Here is a 709-nt window from a genome sequence, read left to right as displayed (position 1 = left end):
CTGTTCCCATCCCCCCAATTCCCCAATAAAAAATCTTTAAAAAAAAAAAAAAGAATACTGAGGACTCCCCTCCAAGTACTAATGAGGCCTGACCCTGCTTAGCTTCCGAGATCAGACAAGATTGGATGAGATTGGCCACATTCAGGGTGGTATGGATGTAGACTTGAAACCTATGTAATTTTACTAACCATTGTCACGCCAATATATTTTAATTAAAAAAAAAAAAAGAATACTGAGGAAAAACCACCTGACACTTTAGGTCTCACAGTAAAGACAAGTTAGTGGTTGTCAATGAGTGAAGAGATTAGAAGCCTGTGGCACACGGAATGTAGTCATAACAATAATAAAAGTTAAACCAAGATCAATTACAATCCACAGTGATTTAAACACCTTAGAAACCTGTAAAAAAAGGCACACCCATGTGAAAGCATATATATATATTATTTAGCTCAATCTCTGTAGTTCTTTTACACATATTAAAAATCTATGAAACACACAAAATAAGAATAATAAACTACCCATTACGAAAAGATAAAATAGTCAACATAATCAGGAATAAGTAAACCCAGATATTGGAACTATCAAATATGATCTTCTAAAGAATGATAATATTAAAGGAAAGAGTGAAAAAAAGTGGACAATATGGATAGACGAATGAGAAATTTCATCAGAGTAAAATAAGCTAACAAAGCATCAAAGTAAAATGCTA

The sequence above is a fragment of the Hipposideros armiger genome, unplaced genomic scaffold, assembly GCF_001890085.2.
Source record: "Hipposideros armiger isolate ML-2016 unplaced genomic scaffold, ASM189008v1 scaffold_1019, whole genome shotgun sequence".
NCBI lineage: Eukaryota > Metazoa > Chordata > Mammalia > Chiroptera > Hipposideridae > Hipposideros > Hipposideros armiger.
The sequence above is the reverse complement of the archived record's forward strand: the minus strand, read 5'-3'. Positions refer to the sequence as shown.